Here is a 23,385-nt window from a genome sequence, read left to right on the forward strand (position 1 = left end):
CTGCACTTGATGCACAGATGATACTCTGCGATGTCTGCACAAACCTGTCCGTTTCATCACGCTGGAAGAACGTTTCAGGAACCGTATTATCTCCATTGCGCGTTGTAATGTAACCCTACTATCAGTTACAATCTACTCGGAGTCCATTACGTACGTACTACAAGCGATCTCCATAATTGGGGGCGGCTGTGATTAGCGGATATCTGCCTGCCATTACATTAATTGCTTTTTTACTTTTTTCCTGCTCCTCCGCCCGGGGGACAAAATAACCCTTGCTCATGGAAATTTAAACGACTTCATTAGAAATGGCCATGAATGTTTCATGCCGGCTAGCCGCTGCGGGGCTGATAGCGGCTGAGGCTGCTGTGTGGCGTGTTTGTATTTATTGGCCGGGGACTGCCGGGGCCCGCGGCCCGCTCATCTGTGTTCACTCTCGCGTGTTTTACAGGTGAGGCAGACAACATGCGGGCTGGGCCGGCCTAGGTCGCTCTTTCCACTGCAGTACTCATAATTTACTAATATTATACTAATTAATAGGCAGGTAGAGTAGAAAACCAAGCGCGTATCGCAGCTATGTAACATTTCACAGAGTGATGGAGCTGGTACACCCCGGGGCAGCCTGTGCCCGGCACGAAGCGTATTTGACACAAAAGTAACTAGTATTGATAAGGCAATCATAATAACTGTTGGCGAGTGCAGGCGGACGGGGCCTGATTCAACTGCGAAGAAAAACAATAAACGTTTATTGAAGCGGCCAAATGAGGCTGTTACATCAGTGAGCGTCTAACTTGTTCTATATCAATAACAGTTCAAATTTACTGCTCAACCCCCCCCCCGCGCCCGCTCCGTGCCTCGTAATGCACAATAATCAGAATTTGCATTTTGGAAGTTTTAAACGTTCGCTCATTAGCTCAGTACACGGAATGATGTGGACATCTTGTTTGAATCATAATATGTATTTTTTGATAATCGTTTCCGGTAGATGGCACCGACGGCGACGTCGGTGTAATGACGATGTAGTTCGGATAATTCGCAGGGACAGCACGAGGGCCTGGTGGTGTAATTGTTGTCATGCTCATAGTCAAGAACTGTGGGTTCATATTTTGTGCGAATAGAATTATTCGATTCAGTTTTCTCTTTATCAGTGTATCAGGATCGAAACAAATGGAATTCCACAGACTCTGTTTACCCCGGTGGGAAATAGGCGTGAGTTTATGTATGTACCAGATCGGATTAAGGTAAGTTCTGCTTTTCCTTATTATTTTCCGGTTGACTGTTCAATCCTTCTCAAATGGAAAACTAGGGCAAAATTCTATTTTATCATTGATTTAAAGTGTGTGTGTTCATTTATGTATTCAGGCTAAACCCAAATAAGTTTGTGTGGTAGCGTGCCGCAAGATATGTGCAGGAACGCGGCCGGCGCGGCGGCGGCACGCGGAGGGCCCGCTACTGCGGTACAAAGGCGTCACAACATCACATAAACAGCCTATATAACGTCCCACTGCTGGGCACAGGCGCCTTCAAGCCTGCAAAGACCAAACAAAGGATAGTCTCACAGTGTGAGTTTTGTTTCTCTCGCTACAAAAATACGAGGGCGCGCTCGGCCGCACGACCAGCAACTATCGTATATAACGTTCGTGTAACGTACTGTGTGCCTTACAGCACAACGATACATAATAAAACATGTGTCTGTGGTGTAAAAATAAACACATACAGGTAGATGAAAGGGAGGAGACAATACTAGTTAAATTAGAAGCTCAGATACAACTGCCAATTAGTGAATGCCGTAGGCGGTAAATCTACAATAAGTCACGTCAAAAAAAAAAGTTTCAAAACTAATTCTAAAAAATATGAAACAATAAAATAGTGATGTTTAGTAAATAGCCGTAGTTGTATGGCGTGATAAGCAAACTTTTAGGTCGGACTGGTATACGTCCACGGCCATCTTCTAATTATCACTATTCGGAAGAATTTCAGAGAAATATACTTTTTTTCTTGTTTTGTTGTTTGCTCTATAATTTTATTGAATTGTCTTTTACGAAAACTCTCAATAAAATTTGTTCGCATTATGAAAGTAGAGTATATTAATCGATCGAACACACTACAGTGTACACTACTTATAGTTTGGATACTTCGAATTCCTATTTCAGCACAAAAAAATCAACATGGAGTAAAAAGTAGCATGGAGAATGCTACACCGACAAAATCGCGGCTCTTAAATTAGTGATGTGATGATAGCATAGCATAGCATCACGCGTGCGTCCCCGCAGGCGAGGTGCACAGTGAGTATATACACCCGCTCCTCGCCAGCTATGTTATAGTCCCATCCTATCTCAGTTTAACTTTGAATTCCCCTTTTCCCTGAATTATACAGGCGGTGTCTTTCTGAATGTAGCCCTACGTTCCACTCATTACATGTATCTACTTCGAATTTTACAAAGCATTAGTTTAATTGTTTTTGTAACGAAGGCTGGTAAAGTTTAAATTAGGATTCCTGGTGACCGGCGTGTCAGGCACCGCTGGCTAGCGCCCGGTATCCGGCGACTGGCGACCGGCACCCGGCGACCGGAGGACAGATTCCAGCCCCGCCCTCCATGTTTGTACCCTCTAAATGACATTTAACACACCATTTAAAACATTCCGTGTCCGAAAAAAATCACTCCGCGTCCCTATCCACGTTCATTATCCCGCCGACCCCCGACGATATCCTTGCGAACAAACTCAAATTGTCACTGTGAGCGCACAGTAAGAATTTAGCCTGATGGATTCTTTCGCGGAATGCATTGCAGCTTTGTGGAGTTTGAGGTTTGTGCAAGTGACACTAAATCATTTTTCTTTTCTCTAGACGAGCTGGAGGAGCTTAGAACAGGTTTTGAATTTACAAAATGAATTTTACATTCCGTGAATCTGACGTCCTGTTAACTGCATAACAGCTTCATAGTCTATCAGCCATGCAAGTATCTAGCTCACTTAGATGAATCACCGGTAGAAATCATGCTAAATGGAGACATGTCTAAGTATTACCTAACAAAGAGATTTGTGAAATATATTAGAATGTTAACTTACAACACCTACGTGGTATAATATGTGTCTTACAAATATAAGCTTGGTCGTACAACGGAGTGCCAATTTCTTACAACTCTAAATCACGTCCGTTTTCCTTGTATGCATCTTATGCAAAACTAGAGATTCAATTTCCCGCAATGAAGGGCAAGTTGGAGTGAACTCCCGATGGCGGCGGATTATGCGGCTGAGGGGCTTACTGTTAATGATATTAGTTGGAGAGTTGAGCGGTCAGACGCGGGAGGCCGGGGGAGCTGGCGCACCGCGCCCGGTGGAGCGCGGCTGGCACAAGGTGCGGCCGGCCACATCATGCACCAGACACCCGCGACACCTGCCCAAGCTTCTATTTAATATACAATGCCGTACTGATGAAAAGTACCTACTAAGACTTACAACAGAAAGCCACTTAATGAGGTACTTTCCAGGCTACGTTCCTCAAAAACAATATACTCGTAGATGGCTCTGTAAAGATTTTCCCACAAACTTCAAATTCCATGGAGAACAGACATACTTTATACTTTATTGCACTTAACAACTAGTTACATCACAAACAAGAAATGGACGTTTACAAGGCATATGCATCTTTTATCTTTGTTTCTGGGTGCCTATAAATGATGACCCTTTTTATTACACCCCAGCACAATTACATCTTCCAGTCATTATTATTTTGACCAAAATAAAGAGAAGCAATATAGGTAGCACTATACATAATGTGATCCAAAAATCAAGCAACAATTACTTTTATATATGCTTAAATTCTGCCATTACATTGTATTTTTGAATAATTGTGTATCCGAGTAATGAGAAAATAGGTGGGTGGAACTGAACTTAGATATTTTGATGCTAAATCAATTGGATATTTAATATAACATGATAAAATAAAATGGAAATCCTCAAACAATGTGAGCCTCCCCCGCGGCCCCCGCGCCCCGCTTCCGGTAATGCCGCCCGATATTATGCAAAAGGCCCGGGAAGACGTTACCTCCGAACTCTCCTCGCATATTCCCGCATTAAGAGATTAACCAACTTTATGGAATCGGCCACCATCGGCGGATTGAATTTTTTGTGCTAAAGTACAGGCAATTAAGTACACCCGGATTAAAAGCCGGTTGCGGCCGCGAATAAAGAAACGAATAAAAGTTTTCCTCCAAATCGTCTATAAGCTTTTCGATTTCTTGCGATTGTTTGTGATTATGGCGGTCATTTTCATACATTTCCGCCGTGCTTTTTTGTAATAATTATGTTTTGTCTAAAGTTGATGCTCGGAAAAGTGGCACCGCAACCTGTCAACGGGTTTATGTTAAAACTTATTCTCTCTGACAACTAAATTATGACAACATATTAAAAGTCACTGTTTTAATGGAGGCATAGTGGTTTAAAGTAAATTGAACGTATCTACATTTTGTCGTTCACTTGACCTGTCCCAACGCGAGGTACCAATGTTTCATTACATCACTAGTTTAAGACCCACGCTCTTGTCGGTGTAGCATTCTCCATGCTACTTTTAAGGAAAAATAAGGCAGTGGTTCCTTCCCTCTTACCTTCCGCCCCGCACTGTCTGACGCGAGTGAGATGGCGCCCAAAGCCGTACTAGAACTTCTGTCCTCCGCGTCTGAATAGTACTGACAGTCACTGCTGCCCTCCATCAGCTTCCAGGTTCCAGTCCCTGTGACTTGCCCCTTCCGTCCTGCGTTGCCGATGGCTCCAATCTCCGTCTTTGCAAGTGTTGAGGTCTTTAGAATAAGAATAAAATTGCTATTCAAATTTCTAGATTAAGTAAAATACATCAATTTATCTTTTTTGGGGTTATGTATACGTTTTTACAATAAAATACAACTTAATATTTTAAATTTGTCAGAAAAAAAAATTAAAGCTCCTGTGTAGCTTATAGTGATGTGCCGGATCGTTAAAAATGTATATCCGCGGATACGGATACGGATCTTTATTTTCTTAAAAAAAAAACAGATTAAAGTTCTAGTTGTTTCATTGTTATAAAAGTGATATTTTATCTTGCTTTCATTATAAAGATCTATCTGTCTAAATGTTTGCAATATAAAGGTGCCAAATATTTGATTTTAAGAAATAAAAATAATCTGAATGGAATTTTATAGTTTTTTATTTAATAATTCTACTTAATCACCTGAAAAAGATCCGTAAAAGATCCGCGTGAAAGTAACGGACACGGATACGGATACGGATTTTTCTTTTATCTCGGATATCCGCGGATACGGATACGGATATGGATATTCGGAACATCACTAGTAGCTTACTTTATGTAAAAAAGCTTATTATAAGATTAATTGACACCTGATTGTCCAAAAGTGAGATGATACGTGCTTCGTAGGGCACGTTAAACCGATAGTCCCACTTACTACTTACTGATGTAAGTAAGTAGTCATTACATGAACCATGTCAGGCCTTCGGCAGCTCAATACTAACCATGACACCAGGGTTGATGAGGTTGGTACTTTACCTTACAACCCACACGAAGATAAGATTAATGATTACTTACCTAAATGATAAAAATGTCTGGTATTTAATGTGTTCCTCTAGTTATTAAATAACTTGTAATGTATACCTACATTGATTTAAAAGATGTGTTGCTGTTGCAGTTTCTTGTCATTTCTTCTTCTCAGCCATGTGAAATGACGTAGACTCAGAAATGTTAAATTGGCCTTCAATAAGTTTATCCATGACAATTACGGTGAATAAATGATTCTGATTCTGATTGTGACGCGCCAAACAGTCATCTTCTCTGTCCCAGTGGAGGACAGGATGACTCTGTATGATGGTCTTGTATGAAACCAAAACCAAGGGCAAACCAATGTTAAGAGTAGGAAAAAAATTGAAGCCGGCATCACAACTACAATCAAATATTCAATACTATTTGACTATGCGTATTTACAAGATTAGAAAAATAGCATTGCCTATTAATTTTAAAAGTTATTTGCTGTTAAAGTTTGTCCACGGTGATATTTGTCGTTTATGTGTCACGAGGTGAACACCACTACAGTGTCAATACTAGTGCGCCTCCCCCGTATCATTCCACGTGAACCGACGTGGTCAGGGGTCGGCTAATACACGTTTACAGTGGCACGCGTCATCTGTTTCGTGGGCGGCACCAGAAACAAAAACATATTGGAATCGGGAGTTTGTAATGGGTATTGAGTCTTTATTCTGTCTTCCATATCTTGTTAAGCATGTTATAGCTAGCAGTGATATTTGATTATATTATGTAATTATGAGTTTATTTTCTTGTGTATGAACAGGAAAATATTAAGTTAAAACATTTTTCTTATAATTTTAAATAAGCCGCCTATGTGTCCGTCGCCTGCATGTCGTTCACCAGCTAGCACACATCAGACGAACGACACACACCGCAGGTGGACGACAATTTCCTTAAAATCTAGCTTACCACAATGAAGGTCATGATTTTAACTACAATTTTACTACTAAAAACGTCATCGTGAGCCTCACCTATCTACTGAAGACGATTTAATAGTCTTTGCGAGGCATGTTTGTTCGGTAGGCGATATGGGAGCGGAAAGGTCTACCGTACACTCGACCGAAAAAAAATGCGGTTGCAAGAATTAGACCGCCCTGATGTCTCCTTGTCGTCTGATGCTTCAAAATTTCAACCAAGCATTGCCGCGTATTTTATTCTTTACACATTTTCGCTATTTATCCATGTTTTTAGCGAACATATCTCAGTCATTATGGTCGATCTTAATCGCAGCCATGTAACGTTTGCCACAATCTCTCAAGCATAGTAATGGTCTCCAATGTCCCTTTTGGTATTAGTTATTTCTTGTAATATGGTTGCTTAGGCGCAATCTGTATCTGACTGAATGACTGTATCTCCTAAAATAAGTAATTAAATACCACCACTTACTTTTGTCACTTGCTTGGGAAGTCCCCTGAGTACTCACATTTATCCATTATCCTAGAAGCTGTTACGTAACGATAATATTGTAGCCAAGGTCACGCGTGGAGGCTGGTGGCGGGCAGCCCGCTCGTGTGACACGACACTAATAAGCTCACTATTATCTGGAATACAGCGCTGGGAAGTACATACGTAGTATTCGTTCTTTGTCTCATTGTGTAAATGTTTTTATATTAGGCACCACTGTAATTCTCATTTCAAATTCTATGCATAGCATTTGTATTATTACATTACGGCAGTTTTTATTCAAATATTTTCTTATTTTCGCGGGATCTAATTTAGATCTTGTCGTAATTTGCGGTTCAGCCTCTGCCTGCCTCGTGTCTAACCAAATGAGAACAAGTGAGAGTCTAAAGTTTTGAGTTTAAAAGGTTAATGAGAACATTGCACAAATTAAGTAATTTATTGATAAATCGTGAAATGCCCGAGCTGACCTACTTACTTCGATTACAAGAGCGTTGTGGGAGTGTCGTGGTGGTTGTAGTTGGACACGAGGAGCGACCACCAGAAGCGTAGTTACAGCAGCGAACAGGGACTACTCTACTCACTGGTGTCATGCGTGATCCGGAGAGTATCGGCAGGTGCAACGCGGGGCGCGGGCGGGGCGCGGGCGAGGAGGGGGGAGGCGAATTATCGCCGCCATGCTAGCAATACCCCTAGCAAACACTCATATCTTCAATCATGATCTCACCACCACTTTACTGACACTTTCCTTGATATAACATATTAAACTACCCATCCTATTTTCGGATCGTCGTACTTAGGTCTATTCATGATAATAATAAACTTGAAGAGAGAATTGCTATGAAAATGCAATCTAAAGACATGTTATTCTCAATTTGCCATGGCAATTACATCAAATGGAATGATGTTTTCAAAGGACAGACCGGAAATTTCAAGCCTGTTTACGCAAAATTGAGTTTTCCATTACATTTTAGGAAAGAAGAGAATCCGTGCGTGGCGGCGGCGGGGCGTTAATGGAACGCAAACAAACAAACAATCACGTGTTTGTGTTCGCGCGCTGTGATCGCAGCTGCGGGGGGCCGCCGCCGCGCCCCGCGCACACTGGACCTACAGCTTGTTGTATAGTTATTCATTATACTTACAGTCATTGGCCACATGGTCATTTCGAAGGTCAAGTGCGATTCTGACTCGCGCACGGCCGTTGAAAAACGATTGTGTGTATTTTGACATAGGTCGTGATTACTAATTGCAAGCAATTTTGTCTTCGCAAAAATTTTTTAGCCTTTGTCAAAAAAAAATCGAATCTGGGATTTATTCCTCTTCTTGTCCTTCCTTTTTACGGGTGATTATATAATTTGTGAACTTTTATTATTTTTACTAGTTGTTATTTATTTTATTTTTATTCATAAGATATCCTACAGCAGTTTTAATTTACCTTGCAGTTTACTCTACATTTACACCAAGTTTGACGCTTATGTGTATTATTATAGAGGTACTTTTTTGGTTTTATGTCAATTTCTGTAAACCATAAAACCATAAAAGTACCTCCATAAAAGTACGCTTCATACCCGCTCCGGTTGATTGAGCAGCAGTGTGACGTATATAGTGTTATGTAATGCAAGTGTGGAGCCCCGGTGATCGCTGTTCAAACTAGATGTCAAAGATTTCAAATTGTTGTCTGAATGTTAGATGATCTATTCATTGTCAACTTTTACCTTCCTTTCCGTCCGCAACAAGAAACCACCACAGCGAGGTGTATCACACCACCCAGTATGGTATCGCCACTCTCCACGTCTGTGGATGTGGGCGCAGGTAGCTGTGAGTGTGTGTGTTTGTGTAATGGAAGTTAGCGTTAACTCATTCGATCTACGTGACTGAATTCAGTCGAACAGAATCGGAGACACGTTTCAAATTAGTTCCAACTTGTATGTGACCATTATATCGGGCATGAGTTATAAATTGGCGTTGTCATGGAAACGGTAACTAGAGAATTAGATTTGTAGTCACAACTCGCCGCACTCACTACGCCTCGCTTGCATCTTGTCCACAAGATTTCAAACTTAGCTTAAAGTAACAGTCACTACATGTAATGAATGAAGAGAATGCATTTGCCGTGTGCGTATCCTGTATTATCGTTACAAATATAATTTACAGATCTCTTCCTAAAAGATTTTCTTTGGAAACTTTGTTTGATGCCAATGTAATTTTGTTTCCAGCAAACAGCTACTGTGGAATTTCTTTTTTTTGTCTCAAGTTGTTCGGTCCTTCACATGCAGATTTACAATAGTTCCTGAGTCGTGTCCTAATTTCTTGTGTCAGTGTGGCTGTTGGCAGCAGTGGCGGCGGCTCTCACTGGCTCGCGGCCAGTCGTCGCCAGCCAACTTTTTACCTCGCCGATTAGTTCCTCAAAGTGTTACGCAAAAACGACTAACTCACTAACTCCGAGGAAGTGGTTGCTTTATTTCGTTCCGCGACTTCGCGTCGCCTGCGCCCGCCGCGATTGTTTAGACTCCAGCAACCCAATAAAAAAAGCAAATAGTTTCATCATTCGGTAATTCCGCTTCAAATGGTCATTATTTAAGGATCTGCTTTTAAAATAGCCAAACATATGTGCGGTATATAATGTGTTTCGGTTTCGTATTTTCCAGCATTGTTGAGGTTTATGACGCGACAACTGTGTACGGTGGTCGACGTTAGTTTCAGACAAGTTTTATGTCACGGTGTTGTAACGTGTGTGTTGAACTCGCAATTTTTGTCCTCGTTAAATAGAGCCGACAAGTTTACGGTAGCGCGAGCCGGTATTGGGCGTGTGGTCGTCCGGCGCGCGGCTATAACCGTGATCCGGGCTCCGGGCGCACAATGCAGAAAGCCGGGCAATCGCCGGACAACGTGAAAAATTATAATGGAGGGCGAGACAGCGAGCCGAGCAGGGCGCGTGCGGGGCGCGAGTGGGCCGCGCGCCGCCGTGCCCGCACCGCTAGCTGGGCCGGCGGTAATCCGCGACCGCGGACTAACTGCTTAATTATGCGACCGCGAGCCCCGGGCTTATGTTTTTATTTTCGGGCTCCAGTTATAAATTCCTTAGAATATTCCTTTAATGCGCGGCTTTATCTAGCAGCGGCCATTACTCTCCCGGCGAACATGTCGCGTGACAAATTAACGGAGGATCCGAACAAATACATAAATAACCAGCGTCGAGCGTGTTGAACAGCGACGGCGCTGTATACTCGACAACATCATGTACTCGGTAAATAGACGGTTTAAATTGTAAATAAGGAAATCTACTTATATAATGTTTGCTTGTACATGATTGAGAAAAAAGACACGCTGTCTATGCGGAAAAGCATGGACGACGATTAGTTATTTAGGTTGTTTAGATTCTTTACGGACGAGGCCCAGTTGATGCATTGTCAATTTTAAGTACACACTACATAAGCCGCATTTCGCGGGATTTCATAAAGAAGATTACAAGGTTACCTTTGAATGGTTGCGTTTCAGGCGCCTTAGGCGATCTTAATTATTGGTCCTTTGTTTGCACACTATTTTATCAATATATTCAATATTTTAGTTTAATTGCTAAACAAAGTAGTTTGTATATAGACTTGGGAACGAGGCGAGATTTAGATCATCCCCGAGGCCGTTGCCATGTCAACTCGGTCGGAAGCGTTTCTACGCAGTAACACGAAAAAATGTTACAATATAATATATACTTGGTGTTATACAGATTTTGGTGGTAATATTAACCTATCTAGTATTGATTTTCTATAAAAGACAATGCACTGGAGAGTCGTGGATGTGACTCTTCCAGTGCTGGGCACTATAGGCATGACAGTACGATGAAGTTACCACAGCACTACTTATAACAAGTGTTTATCTGGTGTCAGTGATCAAATAACAGAATCAATGATTTCAAATGTTAATCTAGCGCACATGACACATACTGTACGGTACAAAGGCAACGACCGTACATTGTCACCTCAGCACTCTTCATCATTTGTATGCAATTTAGGTCAACGCAATTCAGTTCACAATCAGCAATCATCGCGTGTACTCATTATCATTTTTATACTTAATTTCTATCAATAAATCATCGTAAATCAAATCAAATCTATCATTTAAAGTCTGTACTGGAACACCGTACACATACACATACATAAACTCACGCCCGTAATCCCTAATGGGGTGGGCAGAGCCACAAATAATCAAAGACAACTTGCAGCCACTGTTGATACGATGCACACACACACACACATGACACACATACACACACACACACACGCACACACATGACTACACATGACTTTACTACAATTTACGAAAGTATTTAATAAACAATTTTAGATAACTACATTAATTATTTTTAATTTCCCACTACCAAAACCAAGGTAGAAAAAACACTTTATTGTTTACAAGATAACATATCCCAGCATCACGCCGGTATCCCACCAAGAGGTAGCCAGAGGTGTATCTACTCTTCGCCAACAATAGTACGCGAGATACAAGCTTACAAGATACAAGAATAATTTTACAGAAAGGACTTACCACTAAAACATAAGAAAGGGCGGCGTTATATCTAAAAGCCTGTATTTACTTATTTATATTAAGTTGTAATCGGCTGCTTGGTCTGTGTGTAAGTGTCTGAGGCGGATGTGACGGCGCCATTACCGTCGCTATCGGCGTGTTTCTGTGATCTGCATATCTCGGGGTCGACTCGTTCATCACTCGCTGGCGGCGCGCCAACCGCGGTCAGCCGCGGTTAGCCGCCGGTCGCCGCGGCCGGCCGCCGCAAGGTCCGACACACGCGTGCTCTGGGAATGGACATGTAAGCACCTCGGTTAATTTTATGTGACTTGTTGTTTTTGCGGTCCTCGTTCTCGCGGGAAATCGTGTTCTCGACGTTGTTATCGAGGCGATGTGTGTGCCACACTGCTCACGCTCTGATGTACCTACTTATTTGCATTCGACTCCTATTTACGAAGCAACTAAGGACCCAAATTATATGCAAAATTGCAAATTTTCTATTAAAGTTTAATGGAACTAACGCAAGAGGAGAAACGACTCATTAATTGTAGGAGTTGCCGGGCCGGTCGCCGGGTGAAATGCAAAATAAGTAATTCAGCGAGATTGTGTAAAACTTGCCGAGTGGAAGTATCCAACAAAAATAATAAACAATAACACCGCCTGCTGCGTAAGCTTCGGCTAGTTTATTATTTACGGTAGCGCTCATTTCCTAAGAAACGTGGTGGCTTCATTTCACATTCTGTTATTGTAATAAGTCATAAATTTCCATGGAATTTTACAAAATTTGCGAACTAATATTTCATGATGCTGGTGAACTTTTTGATGTAATAATATTGTAATATCCTCGCTGTCGGCACTGTGCCGCTGCCGGGGCGCGTGCAGCGTGTGCTACCGTGGGAATTGTGTTGTTATTGGCTGCTAATCTGCAAGTTACGGCGCGGCACGCACACAACACAGCACACAGGCGCGCAGAGCACGCTGGACCACGACCGCTCAGGGTCTCATTGTGGACAGAGGCGACCCCAGCCGCACATTGTGCCGCTGCTGGTCATACTCGCAGCTGCTACGTCGGCGGGTGCACACCTCGCTTAACTCTGTCACGAACAAATTGTGTCGCAACTTCAATTTTTTTTATTAAATTATTTTTGATATATACTACTACTATGTGATACGCATTTCTCGGGATTATGGGTTTCCTCATGATATTTTCCTTCACCGCTGAGTACGTGATAATCATTTATGATTCAAACATGAATTCGAAAACTAAATCAAAAATCAGGACAATCGTTTAGCTCCGTGCGGGGTTTAAACCTGTGACCTCAGAGTGAGAATCATGCATAAAGTTTATTTTACAGCAGTGTTTTTACTCATGATTTTTTTTCTTTCAATTAAAGTACTTATACGTATTTGTATCCACGGTGTGTGCGACACAAAATAGCAGTTTACTTCATTAAAATCACACCCGGACTCGGGGATACAAAGTATAATTGTAATTCGTTTAAACTATGCGAATTCATTTGTGTTTTCAAATGGCACACAATAAGAATATAAATCAGGGCGCGGGTCTACACGACAGGGGAACGAGTAAAACTACATCAAGCTCCATAAACAAGGGACATAAAAGTTTCCGTGGACGTCAGTCAGCGGCGGAGACTGCGAGCGAGGGTGTCGCTGGGCGCGGTATACATGTCGCGGCGGGTGCGGCAACCGCGCGGGTGGGGCCGTGCCCGCGGCAGTGGACGCGGCCGCCGCGATAACATCGCGTCACGCGCCGCTACGACACTACCCACGAGGGGTGTAATTAAGTGCGGCAAGAAATTCAGCGAACGATTCGCGCCGTGCCGTTAACAGAATGCACTATTTGTCTCGCCGCCCCGCGCCGCTGCCGCGCGACACCCGCGCTGCACCCGCATTTTCGCACATAAATCTAGATTACATGCAGCGTGAACTTTTTACCGCGCCTGCGATGAAAGGCCATGCCTCATGCGTGAAGCGAAACAGTTTGAGCCGGCCGATCGCAGTTTACTGATATTTAATGTATTTTTTCAAAATATTGGTTCAATCCTTTCAATACATTTCGTAATGAAAAATAATGTTCAGGTCAATGCAAATACGAGCTCTGATTTCGGAAACACGGTCAAAGCCTTACGACTTACTATACTCCGACGATTGCTGGTATTTGAGAAAACGTTTATTTCTGATTTATATTTCATGAGACATTTCCAATTATTATTTATCACTTCATCCACTGCTGGAAAAGGGTACCGTCATATTTTAGTCCCACAAATGAGCTTAGCACGTGGGCACCGGTCACGGTGTACGAGCATGTATTGAACGTTCCAAAAACCCCTCTAGTGCGCAGAATTAATTAAATGTCGCGTAATAAAACAGTAAATTTGCGTCGTTTTGCAGGTGGAGCGGTGTCGGTTTCTCCAATTATTGGAGAACACGTTTTGATTTAATAAAGCGATTTAGAAAAAAAATAGCAATTTGCATGGGAATGAGGGAAGGGGTGTCCGCCGGAGGCGCATGCCCTCCACACGGATGGCTGACGGTTGGCGGACATAAATAAATATAATATATACGTATGTACGCGGTAGACAAGAAACATCTATTTGCACACACTAAAGGACTTTTTTTAATTCACGGCATGTGCTGCAATAGGTCACGAGAAGTGGAAATCTGTTATTCGAGCCGAGGATATTAGAAGAAGAAGAAAAGGTTTATTTTAGTAGGCTCCAATCCAACGGCAATTACAAAGACTAAAATAAAAAACACATTATTTTCAATGTAGGATTATCAGAGGACACTTCTACTCCACTACTACTTTCTTCTACTTTAATCCTATTTTTAACCATATACAACTGCCCGATATGACAGTAATAATGCACCTGAAATCTTATATAATAAGTAATAATCACAATTAGTACCTACAATAATGTAAGTTATTAGGAATTGAAAACATATCGTAGCTGCGTAGCACTTGCTACGAATGCGTAGCTGTACGCTACGGGATTGGGGAAGCATTTCGTCCCTTAGCTTACAACACCGCTTAAGTCATTTTTACCAACTTTACAGGAGACGAAAAAAAATGTCTTATTTAAAATATCTGTAGATTTTTTTATTGCTACTTAATTCATACTCTAGTTAGCGGTTAATAAATAATTATTTTTACTTATTTTGACGATTTACTTTATTTTAACCTTTATTTTCTTCATCCAATGGCATTAAAATGTAAAAACCGACTTGAGCGGTGTTGTAAGCTAAGGGACGATTTAGAAGTTTGTGTAAGCCTAAAATTTAATTAAATAGTAATTAAAAATTCGTCTTTGGAGAGGTTATGCTAACGTGGCATAGGCTCTGGTTACGTTTTGTTCAGTATATTGATAATATTCAGCAGTTTAACGAACCCAAAATTTCAGCTCGCCAACAGTTTCGAGTCAAATGTCGAAGTAACAGTTCAGCGGCGGCGGGAACGGAGTTCCTATAAAAATATACGAGCAGTAGATAGGTTCAGTTCTCTCGATTTGGAGCAGTAACTCCAAATTGATCGTCACGTGACACTGGAGGCTTAGCGCCGCCCCCGCGCCCCGCCCCGCCACCCCTCGGCCCTCGTAAACCGAGATATGGCCGCTCCGCAGAGCCCCGCATTGCATAAGTTTCACCTATAATTTCCGATCCCTTCTAGCCTATAACAGAAGTTCGCAAGACTTGGGCCATAGTGTCGGTCGGAGGCAAGTTATAGTCCGCTACTTAGCAACTCAGACGTTTATTATACCCGCGTATATTAAGTGGCACCCAGCAGCAGCACTCTTCAAAGCATTGCGACACTCCTCCAACTTCGCCACGTTCTAGTGAATTTATTCCAAGTTTTATTGTCTGCACTCACCAATGACGACGTTTATTTCATGCACATTCTTGGGAGAAAATAATAACAATTGACAAGATTTTTTTCACAGAGTAAAAAAATATGTTGTGTTGTAGCATTTTATCTGAAATAATAAGTGTAGGGCGCAGGGCAGGTAATACGCCGTGCGACTTGTTTTCATAATATCGTACAAAGAAATAAATTATACAGGAGAGAACTCTTCCCTCGGCGAGGCTTTGACGCTCCGCTTTTTACAGAATTACTTCCAGCAGTCGTCTGAAGTGCGCGCTGCTAATGTCCTGAATTATTTCTATTACCGAGATTATTCTACTACTTTAGTGAGATGCTATTTCTCTCCGAGTAATTATTTCTGACTCTTTCTGTTGATTAAAATTCCATAAAGATGTATTCATTAGTTAATGTTGTCATGTTTATACAGGGTGTTAGTGACATCGTAACGAAAACTTTGAGGGATCATTCAGACCATGATTCTGAGTTGATATCAAGTGGAATTTTCCGTCGCAAAAGTATGGATAAGAAAATAATTAAAAAAAAACACAAAAAAATATGAATATTTGACAGGAAAATCCACTTGATATCAACTCAGAATCATGGTCTGAATCATCCCCCTCAATATTCGTTACGGTGTCACTAACACCCATACCTACTTGTATGGCTACCGTATGTACTTGTACGGGATGTAAGTGACATCGTAACGAATACTGAGAGGGATGATTCAGATGATTATTCTGAGTTAATATCAAGTGGAATTTTCCATCGCAAAAGTATAGAATTGAAAATAATTTAAAAAAACTAAAAAAAATACATGATTTTTGCGACGGAAAAATCCACTTGATATCGATTCAGAATCATGGTCTGAATCATCCCTCAAAGTTTTCGTTACGATGTCACTAACACCCTGTATTTCAGAATATTTTTAATAATATTATAATCTTTGTCGCGACGCGGGACCATGATGACATTATGCATTGGGTGCTTCGAAACGCGAAATTATACTATGGGACACCATATGTATAGTAGTTAACATTGATAAGGTATCACATAATGGTCCCTAACCCTTTAGTTACTTATAAAAAAACTACCCATACAATAAACTAACACGTACGTACTAATATGTTAAATTAAGTGACAAGTAACCATTTGGTAGTCGAATTAAGTGAAAAAGCGAGAGGTTCGATATCGCGGGTGTCAGATGTAAAAATATGTGACGCTAATGAGGCGGCGCGTCGCAGCTCGCACGCCGCGGGTGCACTCATTACGCGCCAATTTACGTCCATTGAGGCCATCAGCGCGCACTGTCCGTCAGCGTCCGAATTATACACGTCGCAATTAAACGATATTTTGTCCCGCTATAAACACGCGCCGATACTAAATTTTTCGAACTGCTGACCTGACGATTGTTCGTCTTATCGACCTGTCAGTTTTGCCGACTGGAGAGGAAAATAAAAAATATTATTTATACTGTGTTTTTAGCTTCATTAATTAGACAGTTAAGAGAACGAAACATTTTCTCGTTTATCTCTCCCGTTGTTAAGTTAATCAAGCCGGTATATTACTGTTCTCGAGTCATATAAATTTCATAGATATCCAACTGGATCGAGACACTAAGTGTGAACTAAGTGTGAATAGTTAAAGCATGAATGTTGGTGTCCATTAGATTAAGAGAAATCTTTACAAACAGGCCCCCGTGGTCCCGTGGGGGTTGGCGGGGGCGGCGGGGTGACGGGTCACACTTACAGGTTAAAGTAAACGGTTTATTTAGAGCGGGGCGATCGTTTATTGGCGCCATAAAAACAAAAGAAGCACGTGTCGCGACTATGCGATGAGGTGCCACCGCGACACACACCATGCCGCGACGATACGAGCATGCTTATGTAGGGATATAAGTGGACATAAATCTGATCGTGTGGTTTTCTCATCTACCTCACAATTATGTTACAATTGTAGCGTAGGACACTTTCTACTCTCTACTCTTTGATATACACATTTACTGAAGCCATTTCCCGCTTCCTTCCGAAGCCGCATCCGCTCGCAGATCAGTTGTCACAGATTAGCAACATCAATGCCTTCCTTCTTCCTTTTCAGTGTTCAGTATCCTGGAACCACGTGGCCGTGGCTTAGTTGGGTGATCTGGATGCGCTAGCTTTGGTCACAAATTGAATGTTTGTCTTGTAATAACACGTGACATTCTGCCTACTCCAAGATAATCAAGAATAACAGTCGATTAAACAAGTTTAAATATGCGATTCTACAATACACTTGGCGTATCGTGATTGCTAATGATTATTATTTTAACCTAAAGACGGCACCGGCTACTCTACTAATTGAGAAAAAAATAGATTGACTGATAATAAGTACGCCTTATTCATTGAATGTGTAAATGGCAGTATTCAGATCAGTAAACGAATTCAGCCTCTGTCGCGACGACTCTTTTACACTTGTGTATATCTATCTATAATTATGTATATAATCAAAGAATTATGAATCTATTGTAGGGATGTGAATGCACACATACTAGACTGACGTCGCGAATACCAGTCAGTATGTGTAGATAGGATGTAACTCTTACTCACTCATAGGTTCCTATGTCAGTGATCAGATCCTCAATATGGCTTTCCTTACACCTTTCCTTTCACCTCATGGATACGGATTACTTCTCCATCTGTAAGTTTAAGAAACATAAATGAACTACTGATTGGTGATACAACTACCACCTACTTGGTGACACATCACCCTGCAGAATGTAAGCTTATCTCTCTTAATAACACTGGCTGAACACCAGCGTATGTGATCTTATTCATTACTCTCAGGTTTTACTTTATGACAGTTAATTGGCCTTTTATACATGACCCTTTCATTGGTGTGCTTATCAGCACTTAGGTAACTAAGTAAGACTTATTCATTAGTGTGCATGCCAGCACTTGGGTGGCCAAGAAAGGCCCTATTCATCAGTGTGCCCGCCAGCACTTAGGTGATCAAGGAAGATCTCTTCAACAGTGTGCACGCCAGCACTTAGGTGGTCAAGGAAGACCTCTTCAACGGTGTGCACGCCAGCACTTACGTGGCCAATAAAGCCTCTACAACAGTGTGCACGCCAGCACTTAGGTGGTCAAGGAAGACCTATTCAACGGTGTGCCCGCCAGCACTTAGGTGGTCAAGGAAGACCTATTCAACGGTGTGCCCGCCAGCACTTAGGTGGTCAAGGAAGACCTCTTCAACGTTGTGCACGCCAGCACTTACGTGGCCAAGAAAGCCTCTCATAACATTGTGCACGCCAGCACTTACGTGGCCAAGAAAGCCTCTCATAACATTGTGCACGCCAGCACTTACATGGCCAAGAAAGCCTCTCATAACAGTGTGCACGCCAGCACTTACATGGCCAAGAAAGCCTCTCATAACAGTGTGCACGCCAGCACTTACATGGCCAAGAAAGCCTCTCATAACAGTGTGCACGCCAGCACTTACATGGCCAAGAAAGCCTCTCATAACAGTGTGCACGCCAGCACTTACATGGCCAAGAAAGCCTCTCATAACAGTGTGCACGCCAGCACTTACGTGGCCAAGAAAGCCTCTCATAACATTGTGCACGCCAGCACTTACGTGGCCAAGAAGGCCTCTACATTGGTGCACCATACTCTTAGATGCAACCTGGCCAAGAAATACTTCTTCGATTGCGGGCTACTCATTTGGACAACGGTAGCCAAGGAAGGCTTCTACAATTGCAAGCTATGCATACAGACAACGTCTCTAATTGTGGGCATTAACTTATTGATGCCCCTAAAGTGTACTCATCTATCTTCAAAAGTCGCATTGCCGGCCGGGCATTTTAAACACAAGTTATCAAACAGAATTTGGCATCATCGTTAGTAAAATTATAGTCAGAATAATAAAAGGGAGTTATATCACCACTACGTAGCTTTGGTAACAGCATCAGCGGGACTTTCTGCACTTTTTCACTCATATAAAAGTTAAACTCACTTTAACTACTTTCTTAGAAAACTAGCTTGTCAAGACAAGATTTAAGACATAGACAAGATTCACTTACTGATAGAAAAATTAGCGGGCTTCCGTTTCGGTGTTGCTACTTGTGACATTCCATATTTAGAATCGTGACTCATCGTCACGACACTCCCGACGAACGAAGAATTTGAGGGACATCGTGACGGCGTCAACCAGCCTTCGTCACGACACTCCCGACGAACGAAGAATTTGAGGGACATCGTGACGGCGTCAACCAGCCTTCGTCACGACACTCCCGACGAACGAAGAACTTGTCATAGTAGGGCGACCAAGTTGGCCGTCCATTCCCTTATCTTTTCCAGGGCTCTCGTGGCAGCGGCACGCACCGGTCTAGACTCATTATCATTCTCTTGTTCATTAACATCATTTTCTGATTCATTAACAACTTCAGTAATATCATTTTCTGGTTCACTGACAACTTCAGTAACCCCATCAATTATTCGTTTAGTGCTGTCTCTTACAGTTTCCATTTCTATATTATTATCTTTATTTTATATATTAGTAATTACCTCTTCAGGAATGTCTATAGGCCTTGCATCATTCACAGAACCAACTATTCTTGTTCTCTTTAGAGTTTGACCAATATTTTCAGAACTATTCTCAATATTCTCATTATCAAAATCCTCAACTTCAAGCGGATACAACTGAGTGATTGATCTCGTATATATCTTGTTTCCAACTTTAACATTAGCTACTCTACAAAATCCATCTTTGCTTGTAGTAAGTGAGACTACTCTACCCACTTTCCAATCTTCTCTATTTTTTGTATCTCCTTTTATCTGTACTACCTGTCCTTCTTTAGGTATTAACTGAGACTTAATTCTTGGCTCTTTTAATGAATTTTGAAATCTTTCCCGAAGACTAGAAAGATATCGGTTCATAAACATGTCTTTAAACTCATCTAGAATTACTAAAGCTCTTTTCCAGCCTTGAATCAAATCTTGTTTCGTTGTTGTACCTTCAATAAGAATGTCTTTATTATTTGTTATCTCTGTCCCGATACATTTACCCATCATCAAAAAATCAGCTGGTTTCAGTGTATGCACCATTTCCGAATCGACACAGGTAAGTGGTCTTGTATTTAAAATAGCTTCAATTTCTTTAATAACTGTATTGATTTCACTGTCATTTAACAAATGTTTATGCAATGTTCTCTTCATACAATGCTTTACTAGACTCACTAGTCTCTCATAAAAACCACCAAACCATGGTGATAACTGTGGTATAAATTTCCATGTAATTTTATTCTCTTTACAGTATGGATTGGTTAGAAGCTCTGATATAAGTTTGAATTGTGAAGCATTGTCTGAAATTATTAAACCAGGAGTCCCTCTTGTAGAAATCATTCGTCTTAGAGCAAGTAGCCCTTCTTTAGCAGATAAATCTTGTACCATTTCTAGATGTATAGCTCTTACAGCTAAACAAGTGAATAAACAAATCCACCTCTTGGAAACTCCATTTTCAGTCATTACTAATATTGGTCCTAAATAATCAAGTCCAGTAAATGTAAAAGGTGAACTATAGTTCACTCTTTCAGCAGGAAGTGCAGGAGTAGGCGGAAGTTTGAATGGACCGCCTCTATGCTTGATACAGCTCGAACACTGTCTTATAATCTTTTGCACTTGGGCTTTACCCTGTGGTATCCAGTACAACTTCCGAATTAAACTCAATGTATGATTGGCTCCAACATGGTAGTTGTCTTCATGTATTCTCTTTATTAAACTATTTGTGAAGTCACAGTTCTTGGGCAATAAAATTGGGTATTTCATGTCAAACGACCATTCCGTATTTTCAAATCTTCCTTTGCTTCTTAACAAACCATCATCATCTTTAAATAATCGTAGATTTCGACTTAAAGCAGTTTCTTTCATATTAACCTCATCAGGAAAATAAGTTTCTTGTATTCTTTTCATTTCTTCTATTTCTTTTGACTTACTATCGTGTTTACTAGTTTTACTTTCTTCTTTATTATTAATTGATGACTTTGTAGCTTCATGAACATTCTCCAAATGTTCACCCATCTTCAAAGGCTCTTCTGATGTCAGAAGTGAAACTTCTTTTAATAAGTTTGTAGGCCATGTATTTGCATTCTGTAGAAGGAAATCTGGACCCTTAAGCCAGTATGTCTTCTCTTGTTTAGTTTTATTAGGGCGTGTTGCAACATCTGCAGGATTCAACTCTGTTGGAACATATCGTACAGTAAGATTCTTGTTTTGTTTTATCTCTCCAATTCTTCTAGAGACAAAAGGTGTTAACAACTTGTTTGAATTATACCAATCGATGACAATCTGACTGTCTGTCCATAAGAATTGTTTTCTTATTTTAATTTGCAAAGATTTTTCAACATACTTCAATAGTCTACTGCCAATCAGCACGCCTAATAATTCTAGACGAGGTATTTTCAAATTATCTTGGTCCTTGATAGGTGTTAACCGTGATTTACCTATTACAAATCCTTTGCCATTTTCATTTACTATATATACTACAGCTGCATAAGCCTTCGTTGATGCATCTGTGAAACAATGTAACTGATTTTCTTTACTTTCAAAGTCCTTTGTATAATATCTTGGTATTTCTTCCTGTTCAGTTTCTAAATTATTATATATGTTTCTCCACTCTTCAAATAATTCTTTTGGTAACTTTGAATCCCATTTAATTTTGCTTTTCCATAGATCTTGCATGAACAATTTTGGTGACAACAATGATGGTGCAACAAATCCACATGGATCGTAAGTAGAAGCAATTGTCCTTAAGACTCCTCGTTTAGTAGTTTGTAAGTCAATATTGTTTGGTCTCAATTGGATTGTATCTTTGTTTGTATTCCAGTCTAAGCCGAGAACCTTGACAACTTCTTTGCCAAGTACATCTGGTGTCTTCTCTTTAAATTCTTTCGAGTTGGAACTCCACTCTCTTAGATTCATAGATATCTTCTCAAATTCCCTTTTTAAATTGTTGTATAATGTAATCGCTTGTAATGTCGTCTTCGTCCCAGTAACCAAATTGTCTACATATATGTCGCCAGAAACTTGCTGTACAGCCTTATTAGCCGACTGCATTAAATGGTATTTGATAGTAGCGTTTAACAAGAATGGACTAGATATGACCCCAAACGGTACTCGACAAAAGCGAAGGTGTATAATATTGTCATCAGTAGCTGCTTTCGTTATATCTTTGAGCCATAGAAATCTAGTAACATCTTTACTGTCATCTTGAAGTCCAATTTGTAAAAATGCCTTTTCAACGTCTGCTGTTATCGCTGTTTTATGAGATCTGAATCTTATCAATAATCCTGTTAAATCTTCTAGTAATACTGGTCCAGCTCGAAGACATTCATTGAGACTAACTCCTTGTTTCAGTTTTGCTGACGCATCATATACAATACGAACAGCTTTTCCAGGTGTCTTTACTCCATGATGTGGCAGGATATGGTATGTATACTGTGATCTATTTCATCAGAGGGAACAGCTTCAATGATTCCATCTTTAAGTTGGTTTCTAATTGTCTCATCATATAACTTCAATGTGTCTTTATCCATTCGTCTTAATAAATTGATTAATCTTCCTGTCACTAGTCCAAGATTAGTAGGTAGAGTAGAAACATTATTATTCCATGGCCAGCATACAAAATATCTCTTGTCCTTGTATTTTGTGTTATCATTAAAGTTCTTCATAGCTTCTTCCTCTTTAGTAGTGTTGGGACAGTCAGTAATTCCAATACATTCAAGGTCCCATAAGTTCTTCAGGTGCATGTTGTCTAAAGGTAAGTCCGGTTTATTCAATTTTGTTTCTTTGTTCGACTGAAAGTAAGTAATAACTGATAAATTATCTATAGTTTTCTTTTCTGTTTTCCCTGTCAACACCCATCCAAATTTAGAATCCACTAAAAATAAGTTCTTACTTATCCGTTTCTTTGTTGTGTCTATAACCGTGAAATAATAGTCATTGCCGATGAGGATGTCCACTTGGTCACCAAGTGAACCATCGTC

Source organism: Pectinophora gossypiella, chromosome 11 (assembly GCF_024362695.1).
Source record: "Pectinophora gossypiella chromosome 11, ilPecGoss1.1, whole genome shotgun sequence".
NCBI classification, from domain to species: Eukaryota; Metazoa; Arthropoda; class Insecta; order Lepidoptera; family Gelechiidae; genus Pectinophora; species Pectinophora gossypiella.